This window comes from Gorilla gorilla, chromosome 16, assembly GCF_029281585.2.
Source record: "Gorilla gorilla gorilla isolate KB3781 chromosome 16, NHGRI_mGorGor1-v2.1_pri, whole genome shotgun sequence".
In the NCBI taxonomy this organism is placed as follows: Eukaryota; Metazoa; Chordata; class Mammalia; order Primates; family Hominidae; genus Gorilla; species Gorilla gorilla.
Genome location: NC_073240.2, coordinates 89,452,799 through 89,469,046, shown reverse-complemented (window position 1 = coordinate 89,469,046; position 16,248 = coordinate 89,452,799). Strand labels below are relative to the sequence as shown.

General features: G+C 49.6%; 1 protein-coding gene across 14 annotated transcripts in view; it reads left to right on the top strand.

The window, feature by feature from the left end:
* The window catches only part of NTRK3 (neurotrophic receptor tyrosine kinase 3), a 397,164-nt gene that overhangs the window by 4,872 nt on the left and 376,044 nt on the right, over positions 1 to 16,248 (top strand). The gene's annotated exons all lie outside the window — the stretch shown is intronic.

The window sequence follows — 16,248 nt, the reverse complement described above, 5'->3', positions numbered from 1 at the left end:
CCTCAGCTTGCAAAGACCACGGGCTCTTAGCTGGGACTCTGAGTCGCCAGCTGGGTCTCACTCTGAGCCGCCACAGGGTCCCTGGCATTTGGCAGCTCTCCGATCCCTTCATTTCCATGGCCCTCCCTGAAGGCCCTCTTCTGGCTGGCTGAAGGATCATTCAGGGCTTTGGCTGTCATGTTGGCTCCTGAGTCTCATTCTTTCTAAGGATCAAGGGGAGACCCAGCCTTGACAATGACCCAGCAGGGTATGAGCCAGGCCCCAAAGGCATCATGGGGCTCACTCTCGGTAGGCACAGTTTGGTGCTCAGAACCCCAGGATTAGGACTAGGTCTGAGAGAGGTGGGCAGAAATGTGAGGGGCTGTTGACATGAGATTTGGAAGCAGGAGTAGTTACAGCCCCAGAGAAAGATACTTCCAGGATCAAACCTGGGGACCTTGGTCTCCTGAGGCCCTGGGGTTTTCCACCAAGGAAAGGCTATTGGTGGCTCCAGAGCCAAGACCCCCTGCCCCAGGAAGCCCAGCAGGTCAAGCTTCTGTCATATACCCTGGGGCCAAGGGCATCTGCTCTGCACCTCCATGGGACCTGAGGCCATGACAGCTTTGGGCAAAAACCAGCCCAGCCTGGCCACTGCTTTGTAAGTCCTCATCTACTGGCCCCAGGAAGGCTAAGCCTGCAACCTGGAAGGTTCCTTAGGGTCCTAGAAGGCTCCTACTACCCTCCTGCCTGGCCGAACAGGAGGTGCTGCTGTGAGAAAGGGAGGGCCTGTCCTTGCCTTGCCAGTCCCTGCCAGCTGCTGCTTCTGTCCAACTCTGTAGAAGGGCCAGGGCCCCACTTCAGCTGGCTCTTGGGTGGATGTGGGTAGACTGAGGCCCTCCTTTGGTATGGCACTTGCCAATATCACGGCATTTCCACTGTGGCCCGGGTCCCCGTCCCATGTGCTCCCATGGGTGGCTTGCACAGAAGTCATAGGCATGGTCTCCAGCCTCCCCTCGGGGCCTCCAGTTGGCTGGTGGCAGAGAAAGGGATGGATCATGTGAATCCCACCTTGGCTCTGCCCCTAACTCCCTGTGAGCTCCATCAGGGCACTCTAGACTTTCAGAGCCTGTAAATTCAACTATGAATTGAGGCCGCAGGGCAGAGTGTTTCTTCCTACTTGGACATATGTCATCTCAGGGCCCAGGGAACTTCCCCCAGGAGGCTCGGCCACGCCACTTTTAAGGGCACCTCCTTGGGATGGCAATGATCCTTGTGATGGTGCCAGGAGGAGGTGCACTCCCTCACTGACCTTGGGACACTGGTTATTCTCCTCTTTCTTCCCTTCCCACCTCCAGCAAACTCAGGCCACCCAGAATTTGACACCATTTGTGACACATGACACTATTTAGAGTCAACTGCCCAGACCAAATGGCATATTTAACAAGAATGTGCTGGGGCCTGCAGCCTCTCATTAGGGCCTGGACACCCAGCTTCATGACTCCCCATCTGCACCCTGGGCTCAAGGCCAGGAAAAGATGTTCTTTTGCAAAGCTTTCAGCCCATTGCTGGAGCACAGCTCTCCACTGGGTGTGAGAAGAAAACACTGGAACTTCTATTGCAAATTATTTTTGCCTAGAAAAGAGGATATTTCATATTTAATGTATAGATAATAGATATATAAACATATAAAGTAATAAATATGAGTGTTTGGGGGTTATAAAATAAACTTTTTGATTGCTAAATCATGCACGATCAATACAGCTTGGTACCCACTGCTCTTGTGATTGGGAGGGTTGGCACTTGAGAAGGAGACAGGGTGGTGACAGAAGAGGTGGTCCTGAAGCCCCTGGCTCTCTCTTGGTGCTGGGCCAAGGAAGGGTTGATTAATAGGGGGGTATGGTTAATGTGAGGAGGGAATAAGCTGGGTGGGGTGGAGGATCTCAGTTCCGGATCAGAGTTCCCAAGGCCCAAAAGCCCCCTCGCAGGGGCCAGGCCAGCTCTTAAACGATGGTCTAGTGCCTACTGGGATCCTACCTTCTTATCCTTGTGTAGCAAATTCTTCATCTCCGCGAATGCCCCCATCAGTCATATCATTATTTTTAGTTTACAATTGTTGAGTTTATTTTTGTGACAGTTGCTTGGCATACAAAAGCAGAGCTTAACAGTCCCATTTTACAGATCAAGAAAACAAAATAAAGAACAAATCTAGTGTCCCAGGTGGTCATGTTGTCGTAGCTCACAAATGGAAAAGTCCAGAGGCTCTCAGGAGTCTGTGGTTCTTCTGGGGCTTCTCTTACCAGCTTGTGGGTCCCCTTGGCTCTGTTCTTTCTTGGGCGTGGCCTTTCAGCCAGACATTAGGACTACGCCTGAGAGAGGAAGACAGAAATGTGAGGGGCTATTGACATGAGATTTGGAAGCAGGAATAGTTACAGCCCCAGAGAAAGATACTTCCAGGATCAAACCTGGGGACCTTGGTCTCCTGAGGCCCTGGGGTTTGGCTTGTTGGGAAGGAAGGTGCAGAGCATTTTCATCTAGGAAGTTTTTTTCCACCCAAAGGGCAGCATTGCGGGAATGACCCATCTTTGAGGGGCTTGCAAAGGGCGGCTGAGTGTTCAGCAACTGGTCAAAGAGTGGCCCAGATAGAGGCTGGACTCAGTCACTCAGATGTTGGTGATGAACTGAGTGATCAGCTCATGTCATTTGTCATTCTTTGAGCCTCGTTGACCTCAACTTTGAGGAACACAAATCCTCCTGGTGGCCCGGTGTGTTGGAACCTGCTCGTTGATGGGTTGGGTCATAAGGAGTGAAGACTCCAGTGAGGCTAACACCAAAGCTCAGGGCCCAGTGGAGTCCTGAGAACCCCCAAGGAGGCTCTTCCCATTTCCGCCGCCTCTAAGTGCAGGGCTTACCAGAATTCAAAGCTGGAAAGGACCACTGCAGTCATCTTCTCCCTCATGTCACCCATGAGGGTCCAAGGGCCCAGAGTGGGCAGGGACTCAGCCGGGGTCCCTGGGTCACTCGAAGACTTCTCTTCCCGGGCACACTCCTAGGTGCTGGGGCCACCTTCTACTCAGTGCTGGCTCTTGTTCTGGGCACTTTGTCAAAGCCAGAGCCTCCCCCATGACTGTGTCTCCCTCTGAGGCAATGTTTCCAAATTCAGGGTCCCCAGAGGCAGCAACTATGTGAGACTGGCAGCCCCAGAGCTCTTTGCAGCTTGCAGCCCACACCAATTAGAAATCAACTCGATGAGGCCTTCTGCTGAGCTCTGTTCACATACAGGGCTGGGGAACCTCGGGCTCAGCAGACTTGGGAGCCTGTCCTTTTCCCCTGGCCTCACCTCTGCCCCCGGTCCTCCTGCCTGGCTTGTCCCATCATAAGTGTCCCAGAGTCTGGGTGGTGGGAGATTCAGGATTCCTTCCCCAGACATGCATCATCAAGCATGGAGGACTCTGGCAGCTGCTCTTTTCCTAAGCCCAGTTTTCCCAGCAGCTCCTCCAGGCATGGCCTCTCCCTAGCTTTGAACAAATCCCTTTCCTCCTCTGGGTCTCAATTTCCTTATCTATAAGGAACGGATAATAATAACAACTACATTATGTAAGCACCCTGTTGAAGTTCAGTGCCCTGGGTCATGTCTGGCAAAGAGAAATCTCTCTATACATAACTAGTGACAGCTAGCATCTACTGAGTACATGATAACAATCGTTAGCGTTTCTGGAACACTTACTATGTTCAAGACACTGTGCCAAGCACTCTAAGGCTAATACCTCATTGCAGCCTCACATCAACCCCAATAAGATAAGTACTATTATTAGCCTTATTTTCCAGATGGGGAAACTGAGTGCAGAGAAGGAACTTAACTCACTTAATTTCATGCAGCCAGTAAATGGCAAAGCAGTCTGGTATTTAAATATTAAGCTATATTGCCTATGCTCTTTTGCAATACTCTTATGCATACAAGCATACACATATATATGCACACATGCACACACACACACACACACACACGAACATATTACTATTAAGTTAAAAATAAATAAAAGAGTAGATGTAAAAGTCTAGGAGAATCCTTTAGTTTACAACATTTCAGTTACTTGGGTGGGAATTACCCTGGCTGGGATAGGAGGGGAAGGCACATAGGATAATTATGGGTGTGGTATTGGCCAAACTGTGTGGCCAACACTGTCCCAGGCAGACCTCTCTAGTAGTGGGGGAGGCTTTTGGTCTCTCCTTCTGACCTGTTCCCAACAGGGAGTTTCTCCTGAGGTTGTGTCTCAGCCACACCCTCTTCCCAGGCCTCCTCATCCACCCCATGATGTCCTGGCCTCTGAGGTCAGGTCAGCCCACAGCAGAACAGGTGCCAGCTGAGGCTGGCTGAGATTCAGAAAGCTGGTGGCTGGGTCCCAGCCAGCTCCTCTCTGGGCTGAGCCGTGGTCAGCAGGACTATGCCCCTGGTGCTCATGGCCAGTGAGAGCCTGGATGGGAGAGCAGAGGGCTGAGTGGCTTCTCCCAGGTAGAGCTTTGGGGTGCCAGGAGCATTTCTGGGTGCAGAGCAAAAGGGGGGTGTCTAAAGCGCTGGGCAGCTGGAGCTGGAAGCTGATGTTTAGAGCTTCTTTCTGCGTCCTTCCCTGGTCCTCTCCGCAATAAGCAGCCTTTATCCCCCTGCGACCTTACCCCGCCTCTCTACCTTCATTGCTCATGGAAGCTCCAACTCTGTCTCCATAGGGATGAGCTCTTAGTGTGGGAGACAGATACAACTTTCTTCTGTGAAACAGCCGAAACTGTGGGGCAGGGTTTGGTGCATTTTCCACGTTTGCTGCTTCTTGGCTGTGTGAGCTTGCTTCATGATCGCTCAGCCACTGGCCTCGCACTTCTGAGAGCTGAGGTCATGGAACTCTCCAGCCCGGCACCCCCGTAGGGTCACTGTCATGTTCAGACCTATGCAATGATGTATTCGCTAGGCTCTGTAAATAATTGGGTACCATGTTGGTTATTTCCTTTTCTAGACTACTGGGAAGATTTCTGAGTTAGAGAGAATATCAAGACTTTGAACCATAAATTACTAGATCTGGAAAGGGCCTCAGAAAATGTTGGGGCCAAACACTGTTTTACAGAGAAAGAACTTAGGAATCAAGAGAGGTGAATTGATTTGGCCCAATCGCCCAGTGAGTTCCTGGCACAAGGCAGCCCAGAACGAAAGGCCCTGCCTCCCTAGCTGGTGTGGGTCTCCATCCGCCTGTTGGTGTCTGCTCTGGGACTGAGGGGTTCGGGCTTTTACAGACAGGCGGGGAAAGGAGCTCTTAGAGTGCTGCAGAGAAGAGGAGAACACGAGGGGAGCAATAGTAGCTTCGAAGTCCTAAACCTGGCTACCTGCCGCGGGAAACAGGGCTGCGTGCGTGTATCTGGGGGCGTCTTGGCACAGGCACAAGTGCGTCTCTTCTGTGTTCTGTGCACATCGTGTCTGAGGTCTCTGTAAACAGACCTTAAAAGATTTTGGCTTCCCTCTGCGGCTACACTCCTGGTGGCCACCAGAGGGCAGTGTGGCGCACGAGACGGTCCTGGGCTGATGGCTTCCCAGGACGGGAGCCGGGCGTGTGGCGCTAGCCTGGTGAGAAGTGCACTGTCAGCCCTGGCTTTCAGAGCATTTCCTGAGCCAGGGCTGAGCAGAGAGGTCAGCTCTCCTCTATGAGGGGCATCTCTCCGCCGAGATGACCCTGCTTCCATTGTATCTCTGCAGTCCAGGGATGTAAGACTCCTGTACCTGGACTTTCTGACTCATGAGCCTTTGGCTTCTTGGGAAGGAGGTGGCTGGGCGAGTGCATTGGACGGAGGAAAGCCACCTGGTGTGCTCTCCTTCCAGCCTTCTCTCAACAGCAGCAGGAGAGATCAGCACATTTGCACAGAGGGTAATGGGGTGAATGCATGGAAGGTAGCCCAGGAAGACCCACAGGCTTAATAGAGAAGTTGACAGATAGTTTCACTGTGGGGCTAGTATCATGGAGGAAGTGAGCCTTATACAGGCTCTCAGGCTGTCTGATGCCCTGGCTCAAGTGTGGGGGCATCTCTCCCCTCTCCCTGCCCCCACCAACCCAAGCTTGGAAATTACCGGACGACAAGCAGTGCTCAGAAAATAGCAGGTCCTGGCATTGACTAGAGATGAGAGCTTGGTGCCTTCTCTTAACCTCTCCAGATCCTGTGTCTGCTTTAGGAGATAACCATACACAGAGGTGGCTACAAAAGTGCCTTGCAAACCAGGGCCGTGGGCCCTGCCTGAACTGGCTGGTTTTGACAGTGCTTCTGAGAGTATCGTTGGCTCGTCTGTCTGTTCCAGGCAGTCTTGTGTTTGAGCAGGTGCTGTCTTGTTCCATGCACAAATGAGCGTCCTCCTACTAACAAGGTTATCAGCTTTAGAGACAGGGTCTGCTGCTTTTGGGGTGGGTGTGGAGCTCTCTGGTCTGGGGCCTGTGACTCTTTCTTGAGGGTCTGCTCCCAGCTTCCTGACCTGGGGCTGCAGGCAGTGTTCTCTCTGTTGTGGTCCGTCTTTCCCCACTTCCTTATTTCTTACAGTTTTTCAAGTCTGGTCCACTGAAGAGAAGGAAAGAAGCTGACATTATCCCTTCTACTGGGCCAGAGATCATTTACATATACAACCCTAATTATTTATGGCAACGACTAAATGAAGCTTTAGATCATGACTCTGCCTCTTACATCCTGAGACCCTGGGCTGGCTACTTGACTTTGTTGATCCTCAGTTTTCTCATATGAAAATAATAAACATAAGGCAGGATTATTATAAGATTTCAATGAGCACGTGTGTGTGTGTGTGTGTGTAAAACTATTTTCTCTCTCTTCCTATTACTACACCCCAGAACCTCATCCCCAAAAGCATGGATACTTTTTATAGCCCTCATCTGTTCTTCTTGCTTCCAGTCTCTCCTGCCTCTAGCTCATTTTCCACACCCTAACAGATTAATCTTCTAAACCAGGGTATTTGGTTAGACCAATTCCTGGATCCCAAACTTTTCAGTGGTCCCTTTGTCTGAGAGGTGGCATGGTGTAGTGGGAAGAGTAGAGGCTTCTTTGGTCAAAAAACTCAGTTTAAATCCTGGCTCTGCCCTGGTACAGGCTTAGGCACATTACTTAACTTTTCTGAGCCTCAGTTTCCTCATCTGAAAAATCTGGTTAGCTATACCCATCTAATAGAGAGGTTGTGAGTGTTGAATGAGATTATGGTAGGTGCCTGGCATGTGATGGCTACCCAGAAGCCAAGCTGGTGAGCAGTCCACGGGAGTCTGTAAGAGGTGATGGGCAGTGACATTTCCAGGTCCTTGAAGAATGGGATTAGAGGAAGTCGCATGAGGGAACTAGCATGTGGACAAAGCTGACGGAGGCAAGAGAAGGACTAAGATGGCATATATTTGGAAAAAGGGACACAGTGGCTGAGGTACATGCCTTCCACAGGGACAGGGAGATTGTTATGGCTTCTGCTAAGGGACTCCTTTGGAATACCAAGTGTCAGAGTGTCCCAGGCAAAGCCTTTAACCACCTGCCTTCCCCACTCTGCAGCCCCAGAAATCTGGATGCCAGAAATCTCTATCTAGGGTAATTTAGTAGCATCTAGCTTCTTGCAGATGTTGTCCCAAGCGGTTTTATTGCTATTCTTGCCTTACATAGCTTCCCATTCACTAGCTGATTCCCTCTTGGCTATTGTAATCCAAGAAGTCTTTCTGAAGAGGGGGCTTCAGGACCATCCCTGGTAGAAAGAATTTAGGAATCCAATGGGATAGGATGACCTAAAATCCTTCCAATCCACTCATGAGAGCCTCCCATGGACATTCATCCCAGTTCCATATAAAGCCGCAAGAGGGCACTAGACCATGATTTCTGCAGGGAGGGAAGGGCTGTTGAGCCTGTCCTGTTGTGATTTGTACCTTTGATGAAAGTCTGAGCCCCACTTGGTTTTTTCCCAGGTGCCATCTTCTCTGGGGTCATGGCAAACCAGCTTGATTCAGCCAGAGCCCATAGCACTGAGACTGATAGCTCAAGGGAGGCTAAATTGTGTAGTAAAAAGGTCATGGAATTTGGCATCTGTCTCAGGTTCCAATCCTTGCCCTCCTCCTTGCTTGCTTTTTTAAACTGTGAGCATGTTATTTAATTTTTCTCTGCCTCATTTTCTTCCCCCTGCAAAGTAAGATGTTATTGGGAAAGTTGCTATGAGATGGTGTTGTGAGGATTAAAATACATGATGTGGGGACAGCATCTGGAACATGATAGAACAGCATCTGGAACAGCATCTGGAACATGGTTGGCCACCTATCTCTTTCTGGGAGAAATATGAAGTTAGGTCACACCCAGGAGATATATATGAGATCCCCTTGGCCTGCTGGGGTCATTTTACCCCCTACTGAACGCTCTATGGTTCCAATTCATGGGGGGGCAGCAGTGACACCCAGTGGCTGGCATGGAGAACAGCAAGTGTATTCCGATCTTGCAGGTGGTGTGGTGGGGATTGTCCAGGCCAGGTCAGGCTGAGTCAGGGTTAGTGGATATTGGCTTCAGAGGTTTCGTTAGCAGAATTTCTCCCCTTCAACTGCTAGGTGCTAAAGATATTTTTTTCTGAGGGCATTCATGTGATGATGGCTATTAGGGATGTTTCTTGCTGGGGCCCACAGTACGAAGTCACAACTGGAGAAAACATATGGGCAACTGACTAACTTGATTGTGATGAAACAATCCTGGCACCTAAAGACCAGAGCCTTTCTGGTGTTTTCCTGGGGCACCACTCTTTTTGAGATGCTTTAATACAGTCTATCTGGTTGGCCTTAGCCAAGAGACTCCAGATCTCTGAACCTCAGTTTGTTTACCTGGGAAATGTAGGGGTTGGTCTGGTTGACAAAAAAGCCTCTTTTAGCTTAAATTTGAGTGTCAGACATGATTGAATACCTTTTGCTCAGTGTGTGTGTATGTGTGTGTGTGTGTGCGTGCTATGGGGGATGGGATCAAGTGAGAAGCAGGGGTAGGGGTCACTGCTAAGCTTTGGGCTTTACTGGTGAAGAAACTCCAGCCTCCTCTCAGCAGAGGAGTGGCTCTGAGGCTGGTTTGGGGTGTCCCTGGCTCTCATCCTTGCAGCCTCTTCATTTCTCCACCTGAGATGCAGGAGGGAGCGTTGGCAGTCGGGCCAGGCTCAGGAAGTTATTTAATATCAGCTTTGCTCCAGATTGTGTTTCTGACTCCCTGCCACCTCTTAAGTGGCAGTCATTTGAACAAATGTGGCGATAAGACACAGAGAGGGAAATAACATAAGAAGTGGGGAGGGGGCAAGGGCGTGGAGGAGGGGTGCAGTTTTATTCTCTTGGCAGAAACCTTGTCTTTGAGGCACTCAGGAGCAAGAAAGAAATGGAAGAGTTCAGCTCAGGGCTCCTCAAAGTCCCTGGTGTTGAAGGAAGAGGGTGGAAAGAAGGGCCTAATTTTTAGGGCCTGCAGCTGCAGCTCCTCCTCCTCCGTGGGAGGGCTCTATGGCCTGTGGGGACTTCTGGCTCCCATCCCTAGGGCAGGTGTTGGAGGGGCGGCCTCATATTCTGTTTTCCAAAGGACTGTCTTCCAAGTGCGTAACAGACAGCTAATGGGGGCCTGGCATTGGCGGTGTGTTCAGCCCCCAGTGACTGCTGAGCTGCATCTGTACCTAGGCTGTGGGGTGCCCAGGTGTCTGGCTGCCTGCCTTGCTGTTTGCCAAAGCCCATCCTAGCATCTGGACTGTTGGGGAAGAATGAGCAGATGCGCTAGCAGGGCCAGCCTGGCTCTTCCTTCTGTGGGACCCAAAGAGGAGGAGAGTCTACCCTCTTTCATCCTAGCGCCTAGCACCAGCTGTGGGCCAGACCCATGCTGAGCCCTGGGGCACAGCCTTGAGAAAATAAAAGACCGTGATACTTCCTTCTTGGAGCTACAGGTGAATGGAGGGAGGCAGGTATTAGACAAATGATCTACAGCTCAAAGGGTTATCTCAAGAGAAGCGGGGGCAGAATTTTAGAAAACGGATCTAATGTAAAGTTTAAAGAAAAATTTATATATATGAAAATGTGGCTTCCCTAAGGTGGAGAGGGTGCAATTTTCCTAAATGGAGTTTTGAAAATTCTAGATTTACCTGCTCCCAGGTGTACTGAATGTGATAACAGTAGAGTGAGTTGTCAAGACTGTGCCCCCTGGCTGGGAAGTTGATTCATTGGCCTTGCTGTTGCTCACAGAGGCCCCACGCGGAAAGGCAAGAGAAGCGAGTTTCATTTCTTTCCCTGTCACTCTGCCTGTGTGAGATGAAGATTTGAGGTGTGGGTAGTTTATTTGGAAGGTAACCCCAGGAAGCCTGGGAGGGAGAGCGGAAGTGAGACAGGGAGGGAGGAAAGCCGCGCATCAGTGTGTCCATGCGCAGGTGGCTACGTGCTCTTCCCAGGCGACCGTTCATTCGTTTCTCTATTTGTGCATTTATCCAACGTGGGTTTATTGGAGAGTCTCTGATGGGCCACCCACTTGGGAGAGCTGGGAAAGCCGTGGAGAGCAGGACCCCTGAGGTCTCCATTGTCCCTAGGTCTCCATTGTCGTTCTAGGATGTGTGCAGCCAAGCAGCAACTCTCCTGGCCTCTCCCTGCACCTGGAAATTGACCTCTGGAGAGGGGAGGTGGGCCAAGTTTGCTGAGAGTGCACGGCAGATTCCGTCCATTCCCGGGGCCATGTTCTCGGCAGAAAAGTCAGAGGGCTGTGGGGATAGGGCAGCCCTTCTCCCCCGTGCGCTGGGTGGAGGTGAGCCTGGGTGAGGCGAGGTGCAGGTCAGATGAAGAGAGTAGCTCCACGTGGTATTGAAGGGTAGCCCCGCTTCCTGCTCCCAGCACCCAGCTGGCATTCTGCCCAACCAGCGGCTGACCTGCCCCATGCCCCCTGCTCCTAGGTGAGACTGACCAGGGCACACCCTCCCTCCTCCTTTCCAGCCCAGAGCAGCTCCCTGGGCCCTGGGGAAGCAGAAGTGGCAGGAGAGTGACCTCATGACTCCCTGATTTGCATCTGGGGTTCATTTTCCGGGGTCATGTTCTGTCTCCCTGGAAATGATTGGTTGCTCTTCCCTGCGCCCATCACCCCCATCCCTGAGCTGCAGGCTGTGTCTCCCATCCAGGTGACTGACGTCCCCCTGCCCTCCTTCTGTCACCCACTCAGGACTGCTGTTGCCTGCTGTCTGGGCAGGCATGCTCTGACCTTGAGGCCCCACCCTGCTGCCCTCTACTGCTCTCTATGTTCTTACCCGCCCAGGAGGTCACTGAACAGAAGAGGGCGGCACAGCTAGTGTCTCAGTCCAGCTGACACCCTCGGGAGCCCCACGATGTGTCCTATATGGCATTAGCTTGTTAATGTTCCTGTTTCCTCACTGTGTGGTGAGCTCCTGAAGGCTGGCATTAAGGCTTATTCAGCTCTGTCCCCAAGAGCCCCCACCTAGCAGGTGTTCAGTAAAGACTGTGGACTGGAACAGGCTCATTTCCTGCACCAGAATGTCCCCCAGGCCCACAGCAACCCTCCCAGCTTGGTGAGGGCACACATGCCTCCATGCAGAATGCTGGGCACACCATTCTCATTGCTCTCCACACCTTTGTGGGCCTCAGGCTTTGCCCTCAGCAGGGCAGCCCGTTGGAGGAATCTTCTAGAGAAAACTGAGCTCATCACAGTGACAGCAAATGCTGTGTGATGACTGCTCTGGGGGCTCCTTTAAGGGGACTTTTATTTTAACCCGCTTCCATTCTCAGCACAGTGACATGGCAGGTCCCACAATCATCCTCATTTTACAGGGGAGAAAACTGAGGCACAGGGTGGCTAAGTAGCTTGCCCTAGGTGGTTCTGCTAGGAAGTGGCAGAGCTGAGATTTGTCTGCAGCAGGTCTGGCTCCAGAGCCAGGAGGGCAGCCCTGTATTACAGACCCCTTTCCATTTCCTGCCAGCCCCAGCCTCCTCCACAGTAAGCAGGCACCCTTGGGCCGACAGGACACATGACGTGCTGTTTTGGTGGTAAGGAGGGTGGGGTAGAAGGGGCCCTTGGGACTCAGTGGAGTTTGAGATCCTTGAGTTTCATGGACACAGGTGTTTTTGGCCACATCCTCACAGAATGTCCCCTGAGTCAGGGCAGGATGGGGCTGGCCTCTGTGTCCCATCACTGCCACAGTTTATCGGGTGTGTCGGGATCGGGCATTGTTGTCTCTAAGGTCTCAGTTTTCTTATATTTAAAATCAGGGGGCTGGACTAGGTGATCTTTGAGATCCCTTCCAGCTCTGACTTGTGATGTTTCTATGGCGGTGGTTGGGGACGGGATGGGAAAGTAGGGGAGCCATACAGATGCAGCAGCCCTGGGTTTCTCTGGGGGCAATCCTGTGGGGGAGGGGAGGGGGGCTGTGCTCCTGCACACAGGTGCGTGGGAACCTTGTTCCTGTGTATGTGTGTGTGTGTGTCTGTGTGTGTCGCTGTGTGTGTATATATGTGTTCTGGAGACCAGACCCTGTGAGTTATTAAGCTTTGGCGTGCACGCGCATCACCAAGGGCTGTTAAAACACCGACCGCTGGGCCCCACCCCAGAGTTTCTGATTCCGAAGATTGGCTGTCAGGCCTGAGAATTCGCATCGAGTCCAGGACCACACTTTGAGAGTGACTGTTGATATTGATGGCTTTCACACTGTACTCCCTGGAGTGAGATCAGAGGCGGGGTGGTATTCGGGGTGGTATTCTGCATAACACTTTTATGAATAAGATTTCCTAGACTGCAAAAAGCCTGCATCCTTCCATTCTTGAAGAATACCAGCCCACTCCCAAGCACATTCTGCCAGGCCTTGTCCTGGTGCTCGGTTCTCTCTCTGTTTCTCTCTCCCCTCTTCTCTCTGCACCCCAGATGTGGTGCCTGGCTCTCTCCTGACTTTGGCCCCATGCTGACCTTTCCCTAAGGGCTGGACTTGACCTGAACCTGCCTTGACCTGCATGATCCAACCTGTAGTTGAGAGATGAAAACACACTTAACTTGTTACAGAATGCCATTCCAGACTCAAGTGGATTTGTAAAAGTGATCTGGGAGGTAGAGTAAGTCATTGTGTAACTGCGCCTCAAGAACCTTACTTGGCTCCCACTTGCCCCCAAGGTGTAGTTGAGACTTCTCTCTGTGGCACTCAGAGCTGTTCATGTTCAGGCTGCAGCTCCTCTTTGGAGTCCTGCCTCTCGTTATTCCCCATGGGAATCCTCTGCCCCAGTGAGCTGATCTGCTGTTCATTCCTCAAACATTCTCAGCATTGTTCACTCTCAGTCTCGTGATCCGGCCACTTCCCCTGCCTGGAGGGCTTCTGGCCTCCAGTTTGCTCATCTGGGCCCTCCCTGTCACTCCAGTCCCACCTTTGAGAGGTTCTTTGTTGCCCAGACCCATGTTTGTGGATTATTTGATCTTTCCACTTCCTGGAGCTCATAGCGCTAGCAGCTGCTGTGTGTTAAGCACTGTATTCAGGCCTGGCAGTGTATACAGTCACTCATTTAATCCGCACAGCCACTATCTGAGTGGAGAACTGCTCTCGTCTGACAGATGAGGAAATGGAGACCAAAAGATGCAAGAGCTTGTCTAAGGCCACAGCGGTAAATGACAGTGAGGATTCCAGCCCAGGCTGACTCCAGAGCCTGTGTTCCCATGTTTATTGCAGAAGTGTGTGCAAGAGCAAAACAACTGGAAACAAGCTGAAATGTTATCAGGAGGCATTTGAATCAAGAGCTGAATCACGGCATAGTGAGATGATGAAATCCTGTACAGCAGTTTCAGTGAAAACCTTGTTCTCTGTGTGGTAACATGGCTATATTTTGAAAACATAATGCTGGTGAAAAATATAATAAGTTGCAGAGTGACATACCATATATACACGTTAAACATCACAATGACCGATATAATACATTGTTTATAGACAGAAAGATAACATCGTGGGCTGAATGCAAACCAATTTCGTGACAGTCTTGGCCTCTAGGGAGAGAGGGAGAGAGGAAAAGAAGGGTATGTACAGGGCTCTTAACTTTACCTGTAATGTTTATATTCTGTCTTTTTTTAAAGATCTTGGCATTTGACCCAATGGTAATGTGTATTAATTCCAGGTGATGAGTAGATAAAATATTCAGTACAAGATCCTTTGTTTTTTCTTTATTATAATGAAACTTTAGAAGCCCTAAGCAATAAAAAGATTATTATACCCACTAGATTTATGACTTAAAATAAAAACAATATTAAAATCCTCATATTTCTTGGCTGGGGCTGCCATAAGAAGGTCTCACAGACTGGATGGCTTAAAAAGCATATGTTTGCTTTTTATGGTTCCGGAGGCTGGAAGTCCAAGATGAAGGTGTTGGCAGGGTTGGTTTCTTCTGAGGCCTCCCTCCATGGCTTGCAGACGGTCGCCTTCTCACTGTGTCTTTACATGGTCTTCTCTGTGTGTGTGTGTGCCTGTGTCCTAATCTCCTCTTCTTATAAGGACACCAGTCATTTTGAATTAGGGCTACCCCAATCACCTCATTTAAATTTAATTACTTCTTTAAAGACCCTATCTCCAAATACAGTTACATTCCGAGGTAGTGGGGGTTAGGACTTCAATAAAGGAATTTTGAGGGGGACACAAAAATATTATAACAATCATAAAACAAAAAAATGCATACCTGATGAAATTTAAAGCACCATTTTTAGATTTTCTGAGTGCAGAATTCTGTGGAAGTTCATCAAGGCTGACTTTTTTTTCCTCATTTTATTTTGGTGTGTCTTGTTGCGAATGCCCAAAGTGTCTGCTTAGTCGGTCATGTAAGCAAGAGAGCCCTGTGGGAGAAGTTGCACAGTCTTAGGTGAAATAGAGGTGGATAAAGGGAAGGACACACGCAAGCAAGTGCAACATCTGAGAAGGGTCCACAGGACAGTTCTGTGTTTTAAATTTAGATCTCAGGTGTAAATAAGCGAAACAACTCATATATAAAGTGCATGATTTCTAGCTCTCTTATGAATGAATGAATTAATTATTTCAACAGCTACCAGCGAGCACCACACTTGTGTCAGTAACTATGCTAGGCATCCCTCCACCCCCACACAATGACAATGGGCTGGGACCTTCAGCTCTGGGGATGTGGGTTAGCAGTAAGAAAGAACTTCCCAAAGCAATGGGTCACAAAATAGGGCTATGGAATTGTTTTCTTTGGGACATGTGAATACATAGGATCCCTCCCATCCCATCATTTTATTATGCAAATCCTCAAACATACAGAGAAGTTGAAAATTTTGCGGTGAACATCCATAAAACTACGCCCTAGACTCTGCAATTAATATGGCACTCTACTTCTTTGTCGCATCCTCTATCCATCTGTCCAGCCCTCTATCCACTCCTTAACCCATCCTATTTTTCTGATGCATTTCAGAGTACATTTTAGATGTTGGCATGCTCCCTCTACATACTTCAGCGTGTATGTCATAAAATTAGACTTCGATTCTTTTTCACTTTTTGAGCTAATATTTATATTTAATGAAATGCGTTACTCTTAAGTGTGCATTCTCTGAGTTTTGACAGGTGCGCACGCCTGTGGAACCCAAGCCCAGTGAGAGACAGAACATTACCATCCCCCAGAAAGTTCCCCACATTCTTCCCAGTCAGCATCTGCCATTGCCTCCCCAGGGGGAGCCACTGTTTGGGAGATTTTTCTTTTCTTTTCTTTTTGTTATCTACTTTTGAGAGTAGTGTTGTTGTTGTTTTTTTTAATTTTGGTAGCTTTTGGAGTACAAGTTGTTTTTGGTTTCATGGGCGAATTTATAGTGCGAATTTGTAGAGGAGATTTGTACCCAATATGTAGTTTTTTTTTTAATCCCTCCCTCCCTTCCGCCCTTCCCCTTCTGAGTCTCCAGAGTCCATTATATCCCTCTGTATGTCTTTGCATCTTCATAGCTTAGCTCCCGTGTTGGTATTTTTCTTCTCTTTTCTTTTTTACAATTTTTTTTTTTTTTTTAATAATAGAGGCTGGATTCTCACTTTGTTGCTCAGTCTGGTCTCAAACTCCTGGCCCTAAGTGATCCTCCTGACTCAGTCTCCCAAAGTGCTGGGATTACAGGCATGAGCCACAGTGCCCAGCCTGTTTTGGGCTTTTTCACAATAGATGACTTTTTCTTCTTCTACAGCTTCATAGAAATGGAATCATATAATATCTGTTTGTCAAAAATGTTTGTGAGATTCATCCACGTTGTTACAGATATCAGTGTTTG